Source organism: Hibiscus syriacus, unplaced genomic scaffold (genome assembly GCF_006381635.1).
Source record: "Hibiscus syriacus cultivar Baekdansim isolate YM2019G1 unplaced genomic scaffold, ASM638163v2 tig00110343_pilon, whole genome shotgun sequence".
Lineage (NCBI taxonomy): Eukaryota > Viridiplantae > Streptophyta > Magnoliopsida > Malvales > Malvaceae > Hibiscus > Hibiscus syriacus.
The window spans coordinates 86,503-110,931 of NW_024062694.1; the positions used below are offsets into that span (position 1 = coordinate 86,503).

At 32.7% G+C, this 24,429-nt stretch overlaps 1 pseudogene; it reads left to right on the top strand.

The window, feature by feature from the left end:
* Positions 1 to 1,191: 1,191 nt before the first annotated feature.
* Positions 1,192 to 22,995, top strand: LOC120120650 (annotated as a pseudogene).
* Positions 22,996 to 24,429: the final 1,434 nt, after the last annotated feature.

Genomic DNA, 24,429 nt, shown 5'->3' on the forward strand with positions numbered 1-24,429 from the left:
GATACTAGTGTTTTATTTCACTCTTGTTGACGACATTAATGTGTGATTTTCTTAATATGGTTTGACGAACTACTAGAATTGGTTTATTTTGTGTTGTAAAAATAAGATGAAAGACACGTTGCAGATGCATTCACGTCCAGTTAAAAACTATATTCATGAATAAATTAACCTTTTTAGATTGTTCCAGATAAAACAAATAATATTACTTTGATCATTTAATTTTTAAAGGTTTAAAATATAAAAATGGTATATAAAGGTGTAAATGAATAGTCGATGAATTGTTTAAAAACCATTCGTATAAAGTTCGTTTATTAAGTTAAATAAACGAGTATGAATAAAATATTTATGTTCATTTAATAAAAGAACGAATACGAACAAAAGTGTGTTCGGTTCGTTTATGTCCACGAAAAAACTCGTTATTCAGCTCATTTACTCGGTTGTCATTTTCCTTTTATTTGTGTACATTTTAAATATGGTTTAATACCAAAATAAGTGCACAAACTATACCGATTTTCTTAAATAGGTGCCTAAACTATTTTTTGACTCATCCATGTGCCTAACGTTATAAACGTTACTCATTAGGTGCTCGGGCCGTAAATGGTGTTAATTTCATCGTTAAATGACACGTGTCACACTATGGTAAACTTAAAATTTAAAAAATATAATTATATTTTTTTAAAAGGGAAACACAATTTTAAAATAAACCCAAAACTTTGAAAACTTTCATTTCAACCCCTAAACCTACGTCAGTCGTTGCCTATTGCCCTCGACGAAGCTCCACCCGACCTCCCCTCCCCTCCCCTGAATATAAAAATCCCTATGAAATCGTGACTGATCAACATTCGATCGACTACGAATCAACATTATATACTCTGCGAACCCTAGGTTGACAGTCACGATCCCACGCGATTCCAATGGCCAATCGGCGAAAAATACAATGGCATATAACTAGGAGGATGGTAGGGGCCACGTTGACATCGGTTGTTATGGCCAGAAAGGGCGACGACGGGTGGTTAAGGTTAGAATTTAGGGATTTGGGGATTATTTTATAATATAAGAGAAATTAGAGTTTTTTTTTATAAATATAATAATATTTTTAATATTTTTTAAAAAATAAGTTTCAAAATATCAGATTGTGACACGTGTCACATAACAGTGTAAATTAACACCGTTGACGACCCGAACACCTAAATGGGTAACGTTTGTAACATTAGGCACCTAGATGAGTCAAAAAATAGTTTAGGCACCTATTTGGGAAAAATGGTATAGTTTGGGCACTTATTTTGGTATTAAGCCTTTAATTATTGGTGAAGCTATAGACTAAATTTAATATAAGGTGAAGTTTGGAGTTCAAATTATAAAGCCTAAGAAACTTAAGGACTAGTGGCATAATTTCATCATTTTTCTTTGGCTTGCAAATAAAAGGATAAAAAGAGAGTGTTGGTTGTTTAACATTAAACAAAAATCAAAAAAATATGTTCACGATACGAACATATTCACGAACATGTTCACGAATGTTATATGAACAAACACGAACACCTTAAAAAATAAATAAATGAACTAGAATACGATACCAAAAATTTAAACTAACATGAACACCTTAAAAAATTCAAAGATAACTTTATTCGTTCAAATTCGATTTATTTACATAAACTTTGTAACTTGAGTTAAATTGCCCCTTAAATTTTTTTAGGTCAAATAATTTATGAATCTAACATGTTTAGTCAAATTGACCTATAAAGATTTTTAGTCAAATAGACCCCTAAAATTAAAATGTTGATGGTATCGATACTAAAATGTATACTAAAATCCTTTGAACTATTCAGTTTCGAATTGTTTAAGGAAGTTTCAATATTGTATAAACAATATTGATAATACCCCAATAAAATGTACTATCATATTAAAATTCACAAAAAAAAATCTTCTTACTTAATTTTCACCAACTACTATCTTTTTCCCTCTTGCATTTGAAAGCTCTCCCACCATTTTTACCAATCAAACAATCATATACTGACTTTATACATCAAATTAAAGCTTGGGGGGAAGAAAATTAAGATATAAATTTAGAATATGTAAACACAATGAAAATTATTTAAAGAAGCTTCCTAAAACTTAAAACCTCTAAAGCCTTCAAGTAGCTTCACACACTACAAGAAAATATACCTTTAATGACACACGAACGATGACACACGCTAATTTATGACTTGCAAAAAATGTGTGTCATAAAAAATGTCATGTTTTTTAAGATGTGAATGATTTATGACTTACAATAATGCGTGTCATATTTAATAGTCATAATCCAAAAAATTTAGCAAAAACACGGAGTTCACTTTTAATTGTGTATCATCTGTAAAAGTCGTCTTTTAATTTCCCCCATTATTTTCATCCTTTCCGCTTCTTGTCGTGACCTCCTCGATAATCAGTTCACGCACGCATGCTTCCCCTTTTTCTCGTTTTCCCTTTTTCTCTTTGCATCAGTCCACTAGTTTCGCCATTCACCACAAGAATTGGGGTGCCCTTGAACTCTTCCGCCACTTCATGTTTCAGGAATCGGGTCTATCAAAGGTTCCCATTCTTAATCCCAAGACGTTGAGATGGGCTTAACACAATAGTCTTGTCCGTTACAGTGGCATGATCCAGGACATGTTGGGATATGAATTCTATGTTGGCGCTTAGGGATGTATGTTTCTTTGCTGCTCTAAAATTTAATTCTCACTTAAAAATCTGAATTAATGGGTTTGATGTTTCTCTTTTCTGTTGCTAAATAAAGGGTGGGAGTTTATGGCGAACCAACAACTTCACGGATGTTTCTCAGTATACGATGGAATCACCTTCTAATACGTGTATTTGGGAATGCCACTTGCTCTACTGTATTCATGTCAGTTCTTTTCTTGTATTTTGAGGTTTTTATGGTTAATTGTAGTGTTTAAATGATGATCAGTTGATAGGAAATTAGTTATTTGAAGTTTTATTTTTATCTTGTTTAAACTTGGTTCTAATAAACTTTCTTATAGTTCATTTATTGGTCTCTTTAGGTTCTAGGGCAGATTCATGGACTGAACCTTCTAGCGATATGGATTCTAATTGGTCATCCCAAAGCAGGGAGAAGCAGCGTATGATTGATAGTGAAGATGGGGACCCCATGGATTTGGTTGGTCTTGCTCCACTTACCATTTGTCTATTCATTTCATTGTGTCTCATTCTCAACTTGATGGCCCAATCATATTACACAATCATAAAAATATGCTAGTCGCGTTCACCAAAAAAATAGGGTAGTCTCTATTCAATGTTTTTTTCCTAAAAATGAGGTGATGATCTTGCCTGTAATTTGTGATTGTTTTCACCCCAAACTAGTTCGAATATTGTTTATAAACTTGCTTTGGTGAATCTTTGAATTATTCTCTAGTGAAGGGTAATGTATGTTGAACACATTTGGAACTCCTCAAGAACAATGCCTACTTACTGGGTTCCTTATTATTGGGTTTTAATGTATTTGTAGTTTACCTAATTGAAATTAGATGTTGTATTTTATTTCAGGTTCCCGATGACGAGGTTAAAAGTTCTTCAATTACTAAGAAGATGGTAAAAAACCGCTTCTTAAACTTTTTATGATGTTACATTATATGCATTTTATTGTCTCATCTAAAATGTTAACACATGCAAGTTTCATTTTATGAGGTTAAACTTGTATGGTATAGTAATGGATAGAAAAAACAATGGACATGAGCTTGACCCCTACTTCAGTAGGAAAATGGACCTAATCAGTTTATTTTTTGCTAGAGAGATGAACTTCCTTCCACTTCACCAGAACCTATGGATCTTAAAGCTGCAAGCTCTTCTTCCACCATGAATACTTTTCAATTTGGTGACAAAGATAACCTTTCTTGCCTAGTAAAGGTAAATGGTTTCATGGCATTTTTACATCCAGATATATTGAAATGGTCTATAGATAAGTGGTTTTATTCTTATCTTTTCAACCAAGGCTGATTATTTTCCATTTTTTTTATTGAAGATATATGATTCTCCAGAGTCAGACTTGAAGATGAATGATGTTTTTGAGTTTATTGGGGTCCTCACTTTTGACTCAGAGCTTACAGTTGAGAAGGATGACAATAATGAGTTATCAAATAGTTTCTACAATGATGCACTGGTCCGTATGCCCCCTAATAAGGTTTCATTTACTTCCAGCTGTGAAGCATTTGTGGCTTTAATATCAGCACAATTTGTTTTAGTCCCATAAATTCTTTAAATAACTGGCCAATTAAAGTTCTTTGTAATGAAAATATAGTTTTTGAGATTATATTATTGATGAAAATGACCATTTTGCAAATACTTCAGTCTCAAGTTACCTGTACCTATTTTATCACACTTATTATGGTTAGGAATTTTGTAGCTTGACATGCATTACTGATGATGCACATCATGATTAGCTTGGAAATTGCCCTACAAATGTATTGTTGTAATGAATTGGTTTGTTTTTATTGTGTTGCCTGTTTCAAGACTATTAAGTAAATTTTCCACTCTTTCTTGTTACGGGTCCCATGCTTGCACTGTATTGTACATAGAAAGCTTGCAGTGCATGACTTTCTGCCTGGCTCCCCAATACTGGAGGTATATACAGGAGAGATTTATGGATTGCTTTGCATTTTTCTTTTTTAGGCTGACTAGTTTTCAGTTCAATACTTATATTGTCTAGTGAGGTTTCTGTTATGCTTCTCATCTTTCTTCCTTGTAATCTTCGTTCTTCCTGCCAAAGCCACATTTTGTGAAAGAGATAAGGGAAGCTCTTTTCAGGCATCTTACAGCGGTTCTCGAAAATGACGGTGTATCTGCTCATTTCATGTTGTTGCATCTTCTGTCCAAGGTAATGTTTTCCACTACAACTATCATCTTATTTTCTTGAGATTATGCTGGGTGGCAGTTTCTTGTCATATTCACTTGAATTCTATCTGTTAAATCTTCCCCATTAAAGTAAAATTATTCCATGTTTCCTTTCAACTCCCATATTTGATTGTACGAAACTGATCGACAGGTTCACACTCGAGTAGACGATGTTGCTGTCAGGAAACTGTCACTAAATCTATTAGGTTTAAACAGAGAAAGTGCATCTGTTTTTGGCACTCGACTTAGTCAAACTTTCAAAAACATGATACCTTTCACTAATTGCATTCCTCTCACACTGGAATATCTAAACACTACCTCTCTTGCCCCAAAAAAGGATTATCAAACAAATATGTATCCTTAATCGTATCCCTGCAACTAGGGGAAGTTAATGTCTACAAGCATTAAGAAAGCAGCTTGGAACCTTCAGCTTTTTTTTTCTAAATAACTTCACGTTGTATTGCATATTGATTCTTGGAGTTCTTCAGCTACCTGCGGGCTCACACTTGATGGTTGATGAAACACAACTAGAATCAGGAAGCCTCAACTCCATTGGAATTGAGAATACAAAGTTGTTGAAAAATATGATAGAGTTTCAAAAAGTAAGTTGTCACTTGGTTTGTTGAAACATGAGTGCATGTTTGTGCATAAATATACTGGACCAAGGAAGGTGTTTTCATAAGTTTAATGTGCATATTAGGAATGTGCTTGTTCTATATATTGCAACTAGTTTTAACTGTTACAATTATTTTCAAATAAAGTGATGATTTTACCAAAGAGATTTTGCTTTGATCTCAGTTGAAGCTGACTCAAAATTGAAATATACATATTCCGGGTGGAATATGACTTTCAGTACTACAAGGTTGAAATGGCAACGAATATCCAATTACTTGTCTTCTCAAAGGGGAAATATAATTTGTTCATTCTGACGTAATTATACCATTTCAGCCTTTTTTCCTCTTCTGAAATACAAGTTGCAGAAGCACTGGAAGCTTGGATATGGTATGGCTACTGTTTGATCATTACCGCACTCCATTGGATCATATATGCAGAAGGTATGAATTGAAACTTGGGAGAATTGTATTGCACTTAGTAGTTCTCTAACTTATCAAAGTTCTGCAGAATCTTAACTAGTTAACAGACTTAATAGTATGCAATGAATCTTCCAAGTTGTGTTCTTTTTGCTAGGTAGACGATGTGTGAATTTTTCTGTTGTCGGCTTCACACCACATAAGATGTACAAGTATGGAGCAAATGGTGAAACTGATGATATGTTGGAATACCATGCTACTTTTGATTTTTCACAAGACTCCCCTTTAGCAGAAGTTGATGATGATTTCTTCTGTACATACCCGGATGGCGAGGGCATATTAGTAGAACTTTATTATGCCGTGATATTTTGTATCGACATATGATTACAATATTTTTGATAACTTAATGTGAATATATTGTATGCAAATGGATTGCTTGTATATAATATGATATATATTTAGTATTATGAGGTATTAAATGTGATTTAGTTTGATTATTTGTCAATCTACAATATATATATATATATATATATATAATTTACGAAATACAATCACGACACACGAATGTGTGTCATCTTTTTTTATGATGTGTGCTCCAATGACATGTAATGTAAGTCATACATGCGTGTCATAAATTTATGACACACAAATGTGTGTCATCTTCATTTATGATGGGGGCTTCAATGACGCTCAATGCGCGTCATAAATGTGTGTCATAAATGCATGTCATAAATGCGCGTCATAGATTTATGACACATAATTGTGTGTCATCTGAGATTTATGTCGGTGGCTTCAATGACACACATTTGTGTGTCATCTGCACCCGTAGATGATGCGCAATGAGCTTCATTAAAGGGGTTTTTTTCTAGTAGATGATGTGTTTTTTCTTAAAGTTCATGGAGTGTAAATAATGATTCTTATTTTCTTTTTATCAATGTGATTGATTTGAATGCCAAGGATTACTATTTTAGTGGTTTAAACTCTAAGGTGGAAGCATGGCCAATCTTGATTATTTTATGGCTTGTAATTATTAAATTAAACAAATAGTAATTCATTACAATTTTAAAAAGTCTTAAATGTCCCATTGCCCCCTGAACTACACCATTTGTATTAAGTTGTCCCCTAAAGTATTTTTGGGACATTTACCCCTCGATTGTAAATCGTTACCTAGTTTACCCCAAATCGTTAACACTGTTAAAAAATTTCACGAACCAATCAAAATATGCCACATCATCTCTTAATTTTTATTTTATTTATTTAAATAAATAAAAATCAATTAATAAAATAAAATAAACAATATATCAAAAAATACCCCTATTTCCCCAGCCCCACCACACCTCCACTGTATTTTTTTGGTTTTGGTATAACTTCATTCTCATAAAACCCATAATCAAGCTTAGTCATATGTTCTTATTCTCCATCTTCATTATCTTCATCTTGTTCTTCTCTTTCTTCCTCATCATCGTCGTTTTTATTCCCGTAGCCTGTTACCGATAGAATCTGTCCCACCACCATCATTCCATCACTTAGCTTTTTTTATTGATTTTTGTCTCTTTGTTCATACATCCTCTTCTTCTCCTTGCTTATCTAAATCTTCAGCAAGTTTGTTGATTTAAAACCATGGAGTTTAGTAACTATATCTTATTTTCTTCTTATTGATTTGACTTGAATAAGAAAACCCAAAGCAATGTGTTATAATATCGAAACGATGATTATCGGCAAACAAATAAATATGATCAAAAAAGAAAAACAAAGAACACCAGGATTTACGTGGAAAACCCAAAAGGGAAAACCACGAGCAGATGAGAAGAATTTCACTAATATGACGGAAGAAAATACAAGAGGATTTTGGTGAAAGAAAAAACTTGATATCTAACCCTGACCTTTATTATCTATTTATAGGGATAAATATTTGATTACAAAGGGAAACTAAATAAAGTAGAACTCTAATTTAATAAAGTTTTCTACTTTTAATCAAACCGGGTTTCCTACTTTTCCAATATTTATATATTAATTAATTTGTGCCACTTTGAATTCGAATCAAACTCTAACAAATCTCCACCTTGACACGAATTCTGAAAGTGCAAAGTTTTCGAGACAAAACACCCAAAATCGATGTGACACTCAAACTCAACAAAAAACAATTCTTTACTTCAACGAACAAGTTCTCCACCTCTTCCACAACAACCCTTAAAGGGGTAATATTCAGTAATGGACACCAACCTAATCCAAACCTTTTCTAGGCTTGGATTTAGTCTTCACATCGACATGGTTATCATAAGTGCCAACTTTGCTCACAAATTATTGAGTTAATCGATCGAGGAATCGGCTAAGAGGGGGGTGAATTGGAATTAAAAATTTTGGTGGAAGCTTTTGCAGAAAATTGAAAATAATTGCACAACAATTTAGAGTGATTCAACTTTCTCAACCAAAGTCTACGTCCACTACCTTAGCTATCCACACTAAGGATTTTCCAACAAATTCACTAATTTTTTCTTTCTTTTGAGGACAAAGAGTAACCTTACAACTCCCTCAAGAATTATACTCCAAATTCTTGATAACACTCTCTCCCAAAGAGAAATACACAAATTTGCAAACTTACAAGAAAGCCTCACAAGGTAAGATGTTTGCACAATTCTAGAACAAAGAAAGAACACTAAAAAATAAATACAATAGAGCACAAATGGTGTTCTTGAAAGCAAAATGAATATTGAATGAAAAATAGGCTTGAAATGCTCAAACTTGAGATTTGATGCTTTCTCTTTGATTATCTAGCTTCTTTTCTTAAATTGTTGTTGATCAATGGATCAATAGAACCGTTATGGTGTGAAAACAATTAATAAAATAGTTGTGAGTGTATGGTGCATCGATGCATAGCCAAGGTGCATCGGTACACTATGTGTAAAATTCAAATATTTCGACCGTTATAAGACTTAGTGCATCAGTACACTAGTGGTGCATCGGTGTACTAATTACATTCAATGTTTCAAAAGAGCCTGGAGTGCATCGATGCATGGTCTGTGCATCGGTACATAAAATGCATTTGATGTTCAAAATATTCAAGAGTGCATCGATGCATGACATGTTCACCGGTACACAAAATGCACTTGAAATGGGTGTGCATCGATGCATCAATGTAGTGCATCGGTACATCACTTTGTAAATTTGATTTTTGGCTCGATTTTGGTTTGAAATACTTTGTAAAAATTGTTTAAAAAATATTTTAAGTTTGAATCACAATTTTTCACTTTAGTAAAGATTGAAATTGAACTTTGAAAAACTTGGAGTAATATTTTGATATTCGAATAATTTGAATCGAATATACTTTGAAAATGATGTAAAATTTTAAAATTCATTTATACTTAATTTGTTATATCGAAACATCAAAATGTTTTCAACAATCTCCCCCTTTTTGATATAACAAAACACTTGAGTAATTTTAAGATTTTCCTTGAAAAATAATTTTTGAAATTAATTTTGTAAAATTACCCCTTACTATAACACACTCTTACTATAACACATCTTTCTCTCCTTTTTTGTTAAATCAAAAAGACTCTATAAAACATTTAGTTCAGAACAAGACTCTAAATATTTAGCCAATTGATTTTAAATAAATATAGCTTAAGCTGGTAAGATCACAATCAAGAGAAAGGTTAGCCATTAGTTTCATAAATCAATATTCATAATCAAATGTGTAATGGTAATTGGTCATAATGCAACTAATATGTAAATGATGCAAAACTAATAAACATTAAGCTCAAAATGAAAATTTAAACTAAACCAAATAGATATATATATATATGTTAAGTTCAATCATCCAAAACATTCAAGTTTAAACAACCATCATCCATAACAATCCAAAACATCAAAATGTTTAATCCAAGCAAAAACAAAACATGGCAAGGCAATGTCTAATCCATAGGAGGATCGGGAGGAGGAGGAGGATAACGTGCTCGTATTTCGAGTGTGAGCGCATCTAAACGTTCATTCATCTCCCGTTGTTGAGCCCCCATAGAAGTCAAATAGGACTCAATGGATGCAATCCTTAGATCAAATGTCTCCAAGAAAGATCGAAAGTATGGAGGCACTTGATTCTCTTGCGGTACCGACACGTCCTCAGGTGCTTCATCGTCAATATCGTCAATATCTTACATGAGTTGTTGAAGCTCTAGATCATCACCTGCTGCCGGTGCTGGAGGAAGTAGAGCTCGTGAAGAACTAGCTCTGGAGAAGGATGGGAATATTAAAACTGACCCTAAGATCGAGTTTGATAAACAAATTACTCAGAAGACAGCCGTAAACTAAAGTTTCTATATTCTTAGAAGGGACAATGTTTACGGTATCTAGTAATTCACTAAAAATGATATGTGGCAAATTTATTTTCTTATTATGTTGGATACAATGTATCCACCATATATCTATGATCCTAAAAGAGGAGTACCTACCTCCGGATGGTCTAAACCACCAAGAGATCATCAAATGTAGGAATCGATCGTGATGAGAGCGTAAGGTACTAACACTATCCTTAGACTTATAGGGTGATGCCACAATCTCTTTTTCATTATATAAACCTAAGTTATCTAGTCCAAAATGGGTAGCGATCATGTCGGAGTCAATAAAAATGAATTGACCTAAAAGATAGGATCGAATTATATGGTTTCGGTTTGACGCTCGTTTTGGATACATACCACATTTGAATAGAAGATGCAGACTAATTGATGATAAACAATAGGTTTGAGTTTAAAGAGTTTATCAAACTTCCAAGATTTAAGAGTAGGAAGATATTGAAAAATCATATCTTACATAGCTTGGATCGAAGGGATATGCTATTCCCAAATTTTGTATGACTCAAAGCAAGTACGGTACCTATGATAAAGATTTTTTCTACGACTAGGTACATTGAAACAAGAGTTAAGAATAGTCATATATAGGTCATTTGGATTTGGATTAGGTGGAGGAATAGGAGGTCGGTTTTGACTCGAATGACTAGACGATGTCCTAGGTCATTTAGGATTTGACATGGTTTAAGAAATTGGAATAGGATGGATACCTATAATTTTAAAACACATGTATGCAATTTCAATCAATCCCAAAACTCAATTGAATCCTCAATATTTCAAGGTTCTCTAAACCGAATCCTAATGGGCAAAGTTTTGAAAACTATTTGGAAAATAATGTTTTAAAATCATAATATGTATAGTTTTCATGAAAACAACATAATTGAACCAAAACATCAATTAAAACAACAATTTTCGAAAAATATGAAAATTGTTATATTTTGAAATTTTTTGAAAATCTTTGAAAAATCTTGTGTTTTTGATGAAATTGGTTGTAGAAAATAGTTTTTAATCATTAAACAATCAATGCCCGATATTTAGTTCAACCTAGAACTAATCAAAAGTAGTCCTAAGTTTATAAATCAATAAAACAAAGGTTTTTGAAATATTACCTTGAAAATTCAGATTTTGTGAGAATGAGATGTTGTTTGCACTTGACTAATGATAGTAGTAGGATTTTGAAATAAAATGCAAGAGAATTCCGACTTAAAATCGTTGATTTGAAGCAATAGAGAGATTTGGGTGAGATAGAGGGGCGTACGATGTGAGTTTGTTTAGGTTTGGGGTTTTGAAATAATGAAGAAAATCAATAATTTAAACCCAAAAACTCGATAGGTGTATCGATGCACAGCAAAGTGCATCGATGCACATTCAAGGAATGCATCGGTGCACCTTCATGGTGTACCGATGCATATTCAAGGGATGCATCGATGCACTATCTAGTGTATCGATGCATTATGCACTAAAATGTCAAAAATCCGTTTTAAAACACTCAAAATGCTTAATTAATTAACTCTAGTGGTATTGCAACTCATATATTGAAAATTAACTATGTTCAATCAATCAAATCAATTCATTAAACATTATTTGAACATATAATTAATTTTCACTAAGAATCATAAAATTCCCTAATTATTAGCAAAAAATGCAATCAAAAATATTATTTTTATAAGCATTTTTCAAAACTAATTAAAAGTGCTAAAATATTTTAAACAATAAGTGAAGATAGGTCAGTCAAACCTAATTCTCTCCTAAATGTCCAAAATCTTTCTTTATCTAAAGGTTTTGTAAAAATATCCGCTAATTGATGCAAAGTATCAAATTCTACAATATATCTTCTTTAGCGACATGATCTCTAATGAAGTGATGTCTAATTTCAATGTGCTTAGTTCTAAAGTGTTGGATGAGATTTTTAGTGAGACAAATACCACTAGTATTGTCACACTTGATAGGTATGGTACTAACTTCAATTCCATAATCTAAAAGTTGTTGTTTCATTCATAAAACTTGTGCACAATAACTACCGGCTGAAATGTATTCTGCTTCAGTGGTAGGTAATGCAACACAATTTTGTTTCTTTGAAAACCATGAAATTAACATATTTCCTAGAAATTGGCAAGTACCAGAGGTACTTTTCCTATCTATTTTGTATCCTCCATAATCCACATCAGAGAAGGCATGCAAGCTAAAGCTAGAGTCTCTAGGATACCAAAGTCCTAAACTAGGAGTGTTCTTAAGGTATCTAAAGATTTTCTTAACAGCTAGTAAATATGATTCCTTATGGTATGATTGAAATCTAGCACATAAGCACACACTAAACATAATGTCCGGTCTACTTGCAGTTAGATAAAGCAAAGAGCCAATCATGACCTCTATAATTTAACATCCACATATTTACCTCCTTCATCTTTGTCAAGCTTTGTAGAAGAGCTCATTGGAGTGGCATGAGGTTTCCCATTTTCTAGTCCAAACTTCTTGAGCATATCCTTGACATACTTAACTTGATTGATGAAGATGTCATCTTTTATTTGCTTGATTTGGAGTCCCAAGAAAAATGAGAGCTCCCCCATCATGCTCATCTCGAATTCACTCTGCATTAGCTTAGAAAATTCTTGGCAAAGAATATCATTAGTAGATCCAAATATTATATCATCAACATAAATTTGTACTACTAATAAATATTTACTTTTATGCTTTAAAAACAATGTAGTATCAACCTTCCCTTTTGAAAAACCTTTTTCTATCAAAAAGTTTGACAATCTTTCATACCAAGCTTTAGGAGCTTGTTTTAAACCATAAAGTGCTTTTGTCAATTTAAAAACATGATATGAAAATTTTGAATCTTCAAAACCAAGAGGTTGTTCTACATACACTTCTTTTATAAAACCATTTAAAATGTACTTTTAACATCTATTTGATATAATTTAAATTCATTAAAGCTTGCAAATGCTAATAACATTCTAATTGCTTCCATTCTAGCTACAGGAGCGTATGTTTCTTCATAGTCTATGCCCTCTTCTTGAGTATAGCCTTGAGCAACAAATCTAGCTTGTAGCTTGCAAATGCTAATAACATTCTAATTGCTTCCATTCTAGCTACAGGAGCGTATGTTTCATCATAGTCTATGCCCTCTTCTTGAGTATAGCCTTGAGCAACAAATCTAGCCTTGTTTCTCACTATATTACCACTTTCATCAAGCTTATTCCTAAATACACATCTAGTACCTACAGTAGATTTATTACTAGGCCTTTCAACTAATGTCCATACTTTACTTCTCTCAAATTGATTTAACTCTTCTTGCATAGCCATAATCTAATGTTCATCATTTAATGCTTCTTTAATATTCTTAGGCTTTATGCATGAGATAAATGCAACATAATTACAAATATTTCTAAGAGAAGATTGAGTTGTTACCCCTTTGTATGGATCACCTATTATCTCACCATCCTTGACATAGTTGTATTCTCTTGGGTAAGAGACTTCCCTTTCTTCAATGGTTGGATTCTCGAGAACATCATGAGTTTCCTCATCTTTTGTTTCTTCCTTTGATGATGGTTCTCCAATGTCATGTCTAACGTCATTTGTGTTTATAATACCTACATCATCATTCATACAAGAATCCTTCATCATAAGGGAATTATCATCGAAAACAACATGTATAGACTCTTCTACAACTAAAGTTCTTTTATTAAATACCCGATAAGCTTTAGAATTTAAGGAATAACCCAGAAAAATTCCTTCATCACTTTTAGCATCAAATTTGCCAAGTTTTCTTTACTATTGTTTAAAACAAAACATTTACATCTAAAAGGATGAAAATAGCTAATGTTAGGCTTTTTATTTTTTAAAAGTTCATATGGAGTTTTCTTCAAAATTGGCCTAATCATTACTCGATTAATAATATAACAAGCGGTATTTATGGCTTCCGCCCAAAAATATTTTGGTAAATTATTTTCACAAAGCATGGATCTAACCATTTCTTCTAAAGTTCGATTTTTCCTCTCAACAACTCCATTTTGTTGAGGGGTTCTAGGTGCTAAAAAATTATGGTTAATACCATTAGAATTAAAAAACTCAGTAAATCTAAGATTTTCAAATTCAGTACCATGATCACTCCTAACACTAGTTATAGAGTAACCTTTTTCATTTTGGATTACTTTTAAAAACGTGATGAATTTTTCTAATGCTTCATCTTTAGTACTTAAGAATAGAACCCAAGTATATCTAGAATAGTCATCTACCAATACAAAGCAATATTGTTTTCCACCCAAGCCAATAGTCCTAATTGGCCCAATAAGATCTATATGGATCAATTGTAATACTCTACTAGATGATACATCATTAATGGACTTAAAGGAGGCTCTTCTATGTTTTCCTTTAGCACAGGCATCACATATTTTATCATTATCAGATTTTAGCTTTGGTAACCCTCTTACTAAATCTCCTTGAATTAGTCGTTGTAGAACACTCATGCTAGTATGTCCTAGTATCCTATGTCATAACAAAATATCATGTTCATCCTTAGCAACTAGGCATAAATTAGTCATATTTAATGAATCTAAATGCACATGTATATGTTTCCTATTCTATGACCAACAAGCATAATCTGATTAGATGCAATGTCAATGACTTTACAACCATTTGTTTCAAATAAAACATTGTATCCTTTATCACAAAATTGACTAATACTCAATAGATTATGCTTTAACCTATTCACATATAAAACATTTTGAATTTGTATGGAAGAGGTATTACATATTGTACCTATACCTTCAATATGACCTTTTAAATTATCACCAAAAGTTACCTCTCCTCCATTTTTGTCGTTAAGCTCTATGAACCAACTCTTGTCTCCAGTCATATGTCTTGAGCATCCACTATCAAGGTACCATGATTTTGAACTTGTTTCTCGTGCCTTGTAGCAATGCTCCTTTCCCTACAAACATAGATTTTTTTTTTTTGGTACCCAATTTCTTTTGGGTCCATATTAATTAGTTTCCAAAATCCTAGCCCCCTTGGGTATCCATCTGTGTAGGATATCCTTATCTTTAGTAGTAATGAGTTCTTTTGGAACCCATATACTTCTAACGATTTTTCCATTTAAGGTTCTTTGGGGACCTCTATGATTGTAGTTTTTAAAACTTTTTCTAACAAAGTTGAATTTTGAATTTTCTCCTTTTTCAAAATATTTTGTTTCAACTTTATTAAAAGAACTTTAAGATCATCAATTTTCTTTTGATGATCATCATTTACTCTTGAAAGTAAGTTATGCAAATTAATATTTTTCTTTTCAAATTCATCTAATTTGATTTGCAATTCTTTGATCTTACTTTCAAGATCGTTGTTGGTTTTGGATATAAGACTATTTTCATTTCTCAATTTTGAAATATCATTTTTGCATTTTGAAAATAAAATCTTATAATCTGAATCCAACCCATTATAATCCTCTAATAACTCATCATACAATAAATCATCTGAATCAAATAAGTTAGAGGTTACCTTAGAATTTTCCCCGATGGCCATCAAGCACATGTTTGCCAGTTCTTGATCCTCTTCATCGTAACATTTTTCATCACTCCATGTAGCCACATGAGCATTGTGCTTTTTCTTGGATTGACCATTTTTCTTTAATCACGGGCAATCGTATTTGACATGACCCAACTTTTTGCACTCGTAGAAAATAATAGGGTATTTCTCATTTGGTTCATTTTTGAAGCCTTCATTTCGTTTGAATTTTCTTTCTCGGTTGGGCCTCATTAGTTTTCTGAACCGTTTGGCAAATAATGTCATTTCCTCGTCATCGTCATCTTCATCTGAATCACTCTCATCTCCTGTATATTTGAGAGCAACTCCAACGTTCTTCTTCTTTTTTGTCTCATTCTTTGGTTCGTCAATCTTCTCGAGGTCTACCTCATCTTGAAGCATCATTTCATGAGTGAGGAGTGAACCAATTAACTCCTCGAGAGTTAAAGACATTAAGTTCTTAGCCTCTATGATTGTCGTCTTCTTTGATTGCCAAGATTTTGGAAGAGAGTAAACTAACTTCCTCACAAGCTTTTCATTTGGAATGATCTCTCCATATTATTTGAGACCATTGATAATCTTGGAAAATCTATCCGTCATAGCTTTGATATCTTCATCCGGTTTCATCCTGAAATTTCATAACTATGAGTTAGAAGACTAATTTTAGATTCTTTTACCTCATCTGTACCTTCATGAGTGACTTGAAGTTTATCCCATATCGCCTTGGCGGTTGTACAAGATGAAACTCTCCTATTCATCTGGTCCAAGAGCACAAAAAAATAATGTGGATAGCCTTTGAGTTGAGCTGGAACATTCTTGTCTCTGCTTCACTCAACAATCTTGAATGAGTAGAAGGAATGAAGTATCCATCTTATATGATATTCTATGCTCCCATGTCACTTTCTTGAATGAAGTACCTCATTCTATTCTTCCAATAAGCATAATTAGCTCCATTGAAGAAATGAGGCTTGTTGATGAGCATAGAATCAAGATCGAAGTCGGAGTTTTAAGTGGAAGCCATTGATGACTTGAATATCGATATAAATCTTCCCGAATTGACTCAAGAGGCGATTAAATCTTCAAATGAGTAAGGCTTTGATACCAATTGTTGAGTTAATAAATCGACAAATAGGCCAAGAGGGGGTGAATTGGCAATAAAAATTTTGGTGGAAGCTTTTGCAGAAAATTGAAAATAATTGCACAAAGATTTAGAGTTGTTCGAATTTCTCAACCAAAGTCTACGTCCACTACCTTAGCTATTCACACTAAGGATTTTCCAACAAATTCACTAATTTGTTCTTTTTTTAGGACAAATAGTAACCTTATAACTCCCTCAATAATTATACCCCAAATTCTTGAGAACACTCTCTCCCAAAGAGAAATACACAAATTTGCAAACTTACAAGAAATCCTCACAAGGTAAGATGTTTGCACAATTCTAGAATAAAGAAAGAACACTAAAAAATAAATACAATAGAGCAAAAATGGTGTTCTTGAAAGAAAAATGAATATTGAATGAAAAGTTGGCTTGAAATGATCAAACTTGAGGTTTGATGCTTTCTCTTTGATTCTCTAGCTTCTTTTCTTAAATTGTAGTTGATCAATGGCTCCTAACCTTGTTTAAATACTCTTTGGATCACTTTTGAACATTGGGGATTATTAGTGGAGTCAATAGAATCGTTATGGTGTGAAAACAATTAATAAAACAGTTGGGAGTGTATGGTGCATCGATGCATAGCCAAGGTGCATCGGTACACTATGTGTAAAATTTAAATATTTCGACCGTTATAAGACTTAGTGCATCGGTACACTAGGGGTGCACCGGTGCACTAATTACATTTGATGTTTTAAAAGAGCCTGGAGTGCATCGATGCATGGTATGTGCATCAGTACAAAAAATGCATTCGATGTTCAAAATATTCAAGAGTGCATCGGTACACAAAATGTATTCGAAATGGGTGTGCATCGATGCATCAATGTAGTGCATCGGTACAAAAAATGCATTCGAAATGGGTGTGCATCGATGCATCAATGTAGTGCATCGGTACATAACTTTGTAAATTTGATTTTTGGCTTGAATTTGGTTTGAAATACTTTGTAAAAATTGTTTCAAAAATATTTTAAGTATGAATCACAATTTTTCACTTTAGTAAGGAATGAAATTGAACTTTGAAAAACTTGGAGTAATATTTTGATATTCGAATAATTGAATTGAATATACTTTGAAAATGATGTAAAATCTTAAAATTCATTTATACTTAATTTGTTATATCGAAACATCAAAATGTTTTCAACATAAATATTTCACCCACGAGTAATATTACGCACAACACGATCCCGATCATCAATGATAGTTTTATCTTCAAATTCATTATGTTCAAAAAATTGAATTATTTTCTGCTTCACATAATTGTTTTGCCCACGATTATTTTATTCAACAACATTATTTGACACGGTGGATGAAACACTAACGGCATTATCTAAACTGTTGAACCCTGTAGAACATAAAACTTGGTAGTCTTTCTCTTCCCTTTCAACACAACAAGAGGGTCATTGCAAATTTTCATAGCTCCACTTTCACTGGAGAATTTGTACCCTTTTGAATCTATAGTATATAACGAAATTATATTTTACTCAAATCTAGAACATGTCTCACATTACCAAGCGTTCGAGCAATCCCATCGAACATCTTAATTTTGATTGTGACAATACATATACAGGAGACATTATTTCCCAAAAATACATCACCTGTAGATACATCTTCATACGTCGCAAACCAATCACGATTAGGACTCATATGAAAATTATTTCCATAGTCAAGTATCCACTCATCACTTGTTATTAAGTTGTCGTCAGTCGTAACTAGGAGTTCTCCGTCATCGTACTCCTCTACTATACCGACCTCACCATATTTCCCAAAGTTCTACTCTTCAACTTCTCTTTTGATTTTATTTTGCAACTTGTAACACTCCGATTTAACATGATATTTCTTTTGCAATAGTGACAAATTTTTCCTTGGTTGGAAGATTTTGATCTATCCCCTTTCAATATTATCAGAAGAACGCTCGCCTTTTCTCCCACTGTCTGAGCTAGTCAATTCATGCATTACGAGATCATCTGCATGTGCCTCGGAACCAGATACAAGATGTTTCATCTTGTCAAACGAGTGGAATCTATTGTAAACTTCTTCAAGAGCGAGTGTTTTGTGACTGTACAAGATTGTATCTCTGAAATATGAGTATGAACGAGGCAACGAACATAGGAGGATCAGTCCTAAGTCTTTTTTTATCATACTTAACTTCTATATTCTCTAGATCATAAATGGTTTCCTTGAATGCGGTCAGGTGCTCTTCAAGAGACAAACCTTCTGCCAACTTGAGCGAATAAATATACTGCTTTAGATGCAACTTGTTGGTAAATGATTTCTGCATGCAAAATTGCTCCAATTTCGCCTATAAAGATGCAACTATTTTTCTTTCAACACATCCTGTAAAATTTGATTTGATAAGTGTAAATGGACCTGAGAAAGAACTTCACAATCCTTACGCTTTTCCTCATTTGTCCATTGATTTATTGGCTTCTCATCAAATCCTTCTATTGTATTGTTGAGATCTAACTGTGCAAGAACATCTTAAATCTTCACATGCCATAGTGATAATATAGTGCTTCGATCTAACATCGGAATATCATACTTCATTGTTTCCATAATCTTGAACCTAAAGCTCTGATACCAATTTGTTATAATACCGGAACGATGATTATCGATAAACAAATAAACATGATCAAAAAAGAAGAACAAAGAACACCAAGATTTACATGGAAAATACAAAAGGGAAAAACCACGAGCAGAGGAGAAAAATTTCACTAATATGAAGGAAAAAATAAAAGAGGATTTTGGTGAAAGAAAAAACTTGATATCTAACATTGACCTTTGGTTTCTATTTATAGAGATAGATACTTGATTACAAAGGAAAACAAAATAAAGTATAAATCTAATTTAATAAAGTTTTAATACTTTTAATCAAATTGGGTTTCCTACTTTCCCAATTTTTATATATTAATTAATTTGTGCCACTTTGAATTCGAGTCAAACTCTAACACAATGTTTCCTTATTCATCTTTGTTTTCGTCTCTGAATGTTTACTCTTTGACCCTTTCATTTTCTTATTATTCTCTTTGTCTTCATCCCTCAAATCATTGTTCCTTAAAGAAACCGCCACAGGGAACTACTAATCTCAGCTCAAGATGAACTCGACGATTTCCATCTCTTCAAGAAAGTCACCATTCACGGCGATTCTTTGAAGATTTCCCATCTAGGAACTGTTAAGCCCAAGCCCAAAATCATTTTTTCCTCATGAACTCGGATCCCGTCTTTTCTCCTTTGTGGTAACATTTTTTTGAATTTAAAACATTCAAAAATTGCAGAAACAATGATGAAAGAACAACTTAGAGTTGTAAAATCAAAAAGAGAAAAGGAAATGAACCATTTTGTTTATATCGACATGTAACGACGATCGTAAGGTGAAACGATGAATCTCCTGAGCTTGACACGGTGGTTGCTTCTGGCGTCGAGCGAAGGAAGTATTCCAGTGGATAAACTGTAATGGCTATAGTCTCTTGAGAGATGCTCAATCTCTTCTTGCCCTCACACAAGTGTTGTAATTTTTATGAAAATACGTTGAAGCCATTGTACATAAATAATAGGAGATTGTGACTATGGAGATAGGGAAAAGAAGGTGGAGGAGTGGTGGGGTTAGGGAAGGAGGGGTATTTTTGGTATGTTATTTACTTTACTTTATTAACTAATTTTTATTTATTTAGATAAAAAATTAAAATCAAGAGATGATGTGGTATGTTCTGATTGGTGTGTGAATTTTTTTAACTGTGTTAACGATTTGGGGTAAATGGAGTAATGATTTATAGTTGATGGGGCAAAATGTCCGAAAAATACTTTATGGGGCAACTTGGTACAAATGAATAGTGTTAGTATCATTTTTTTCAACATATTTTTCTTAATATATAACATAGCTAGCCCATTCAATCTTTCTTGTGACATTTGTAGACCTCAAGAAATTTTTCAATAATTTCAGTTTTGAAATTTTTCATTTTGGGAATGCTACCGTCACTGACAATGTTAATAGGATCTAGTAAGCAATTAAAACATTAGGATAACAATCTATAGCTTTAACAAAATCAAGAATTTTAAGCACCGATATGAACACATTTGACAAAGTCAAGTGCAATACTTTTATTTCAGAAGAAAAAAAAGTCACTGCATCAACATCTGACAAATTATTATGAGAAAAATAATCTTAAAATTATTACAACATTCTCTTAATTTATTATTATCCAATGACTTTAGCCTTAGAGAATCAATTAAAAATCCAAAACAATTTTCAAAAATCTTTAAACGCTAAGTCTATCTTTCAAAGAAGCAATTTCCATATCAACAACAAAAAATAATTAACTCTAAATGACTACTCTACTGATCACATTTCTTCGTCATGATCATTCTCATCAAATTGTCTTTTTCTAAAAATACGATGCTCAGTCAAAAAAATTAGCTCTATGTTCATATCCAATGCAAGACTTTTGGCAATTTTATACTAACTTTGAACCCTTTATTTCTATAATTTTCAAAATATGACATTACACCTTCCAACTCCTTTATAGTAGGATTAATGAACATTGATTTAAATTGCAATTTCTTACTCACCATATTGAAAGCAAACACAATATAATACCAAATAACCATTCCAAGTAAGAATTCAAGGCACTAGCTAAACTTTCAACTTTACTTTTTGCTTTAGCATCATTACCACAAGATTCATATAATTGCAACAAAGTTAACCTTATTTTAGGAGCATAGCGTTTAATAACTTTGACACTTTTAATTCGTTTTTTCATCAAGTATCATATAAAGATTTCACAGTTTTCGAAATATTATCACATAATTTTTTTTACCTTTTGGTAGAACTTGCGAACAATGAATATATACGTTGTACAATCACAAAAAATTAAATAGATTTAATAGAAGAATGTATCATGAAACCGTTCTCAAATAATTTACTCTGTTTTAAAATGTAAATCGAGTGTTTTTTATTCTGGTAAATGAGGTGGTACATTGCTTGAAGAAAAGAATCTGTTCTACAAGGAAACACGTTCCATGCTTTATTTTTTCTCTTTGTAAAGAATGATAAAGAAAGGGCAGGCTTTTTATGGGATTTCTGGCTTTATATTTCTTTCTTATACATGATACAATCTACAAGCATTTTAATCCAGAGAATTTTGTTTCTTATATAATGTAATTTTTATTCCCTTTATTTGATGGTCACTTAGGATATTAGAAACTTACCTCTAGTTGTGGATCCCTGACTGGAAAAATGTTAAAATATTTGTACAAGGAAGGTTGCCGAAAGCCTCAAGGCTTTTTCCCTCATCATAGGAGGAAGGGGAGGCGTTGTGGGGCTTGACGTTTGCCCTGTTTGTAATTAAATTTAATGAGTTACCGTGCATTACATTACTGCCATTTTGCCCCCAGATGCTTGTTCTTTTATTTATACTTTTGCTACAGGAGTTCTGTATCCGAGTTGTGCAGTCAGTTTCTCTGATTGCCAAAGCTTGAGTTCGTAAATTTCGAACTTGCTTTTGGAGGAAAGGATTGAGTTTCAGTGAATTATATAGTCTGTAGATACTCTCCAATGGGGAACAGACTTACATATTTTGTCTTGAATGAGCTTTCATTGAACTGGCTTTTTTTTTTTTTGCTTCTCTTTTCTGGTGTCGACAGGCAGTTGTATTTTAATTGAATGACTTTAACATTATGGCTCTGGCATTGCCTTGGAAGTAAATTAGTGAAGAGTGCCATTGTTTTTAATTTGTCCCAACAGTCATCATCCTTCTTGATTATTGTTTATTAATCTTAGATTACAACTGTAATATATGAATCTTTTGTTCTACTGCGAGCAGGCCATGAACATTTTCTTCCTTCTCTTCTTAGCAGAAAGTGCGTCAGTTACCATTCTTCATGAAGAGACTGTTCCTGGGGTTGATGGATCCTGATCTTAACACTGCATATATTGCTTAGGAGAGATGTATGCTAGTCAGCAGACACAATCAGATACGTTAGTGATTTTTTCTTTAATGTTTTGCAGGTGGTGTTGGAATCGGAAGAGTGTTTGATTTCTCCGCCATTACTTCGGTACTCATCCAGCGTTTGGTAGGCTTCTATCGCAGAAGACGACTTACGCAGCGTGTGAGGCAGGTAGCAGCCATGGAACTTTTACAGGGTGGAAATTAATTTCTACGGTTAGCAATTCCCGTTGCCTTCAACTGAAAATAACTGTAAATATGAATCATGTGAAGAAAATTACAGTAGGTTTTGTAAATATAAGACATAAATTACATTAGATCTAAATTGATATTTAAGGAGTAAAAAATATATACTTAAAAAGAGGTGAAGGATGTACCAGAAAAAACAAACATTAGGTGTAGAGCTTTATCCAATATCCATATCAATGTTGAACCCATAAAGATTGGATAATCCGAATTTGAGAATTTGAGAATTTCTGATCCGTATCTGATTCAATTATCCAAAAAACTTTTTGAATATTCGAAAATTTAGACCGGATCACCGGATAAACAAATCATATTATTCATATCGGATATTTTTGCACACTCTTAGCAACTACTTGTGTTTTTATGGTATATTCATATGTAATCAGGAATGGATCTAAAGTTATATGTTAGGGGGTGAACTTATAAAATTTTAAGAAAAAATAAATTTATAAAATTTTAGTGATGAAAACAAATTTATAGAAAACAAAAAAAAAATTTAAAATGAATTGAAAATTATAATTTTTAGGGTGGATAATCGTCTTCACCCTCCCTGGTCTAAGTCCATCCCTGTATGGAATAATAAAAGTATAGTGAGAGATTATATGAATCTTTTGGCCGGTGAGCCGAAAAAACGAGTTGGCGTCGGTTAAATGGGTTGGTGGAGATGTTTGAAGATGTCTTGATGAACCCCCAAGAAGGATGAACACAATTTCTTCGTATGAAATAATAAAAGAGTAATGTTATGTTTTTTTAGGTTCTTGAACTGTGTTTTCTTCCCCACCACAAGTTTGTCTGTTGACGTGAAACAGATTGCCAATTATACGTCAAATATGAAAGAATCCTTAATAAAGGGAGTACATTGGCTATTAGATCGGTTCATATGATTTGTAGTGTATAATTATAAAGGTATAAATTTAAAACGTGTTTAAATGTTTATTAATTTTAACTCATTGAATAATACCTGGTAAAAAGGAATATGATTATCATTAGAAATTTGGATTTGAGCAGTTACATCTATAAGGTATATATGTATTGTTAATGATTATGAAAGATCTTTAATAGATACTACGCTATAATCACTCTATACTATTGGGAAAAAATAACAATAAAAACCGGATGTCTTAGAAAGTAGGTTAATTTTAAGAGTTTATTTTGAATATAACAAAAGTAGAGAAGGGCTTATTTAGTAATATTAACCTCTAGTGGCAAAAGACCCAATCATATAGAAATAATATATTTTGTATTAATGAGAAGTTGGAGAGGACCAATTGAAAAAGCGTCAACGACTCCACTATCCCCCCACTATATAAGCCCATAAC